General features: G+C 58.9%; 1 protein-coding gene across 1 annotated transcript in view; it reads right to left on the bottom strand.

Moving 5' to 3' along the window:
• Nucleotides 1-270, bottom strand: part of FKTN (fukutin) — a 17,030-nt gene that overhangs the window by 13,718 nt on the left and 3,042 nt on the right. The gene's annotated exons all lie outside the window — the stretch shown is intronic.

Genomic DNA, 270 nt, shown 5'->3' with positions numbered 1-270 from the left:
AAAAAAAAATTGTGGGTATTTCTCCCCGCCACAGAAAATCCATTGGAAAACCTGCTCCCAGCAGATGCTGCCTCTCTTCGGCAGAGCCCTCAGACAGAGCTCGCTGAGACTTGGGAGGCGACAAAAGCCACCGAGTAACGAGAGCTGAGGGCGGAAAGCCGCGGCGGCTGGAAGCTGGCGGGGGCATCATTCCCTGCGGGAGGAATCGGATGGCCCTGGCTGACACAGTGACTCGGATACCAGGCTGGGAACCCAACCCCGACTGTACCC

This window comes from Geospiza fortis, unplaced genomic scaffold (assembly GCF_000277835.1).
Source record: "Geospiza fortis unplaced genomic scaffold, GeoFor_1.0 scaffold208, whole genome shotgun sequence".
Lineage (NCBI taxonomy): Eukaryota > Metazoa > Chordata > Aves > Passeriformes > Thraupidae > Geospiza > Geospiza fortis.
This window is presented reverse-complemented; position numbering and strand designations above follow the sequence as displayed.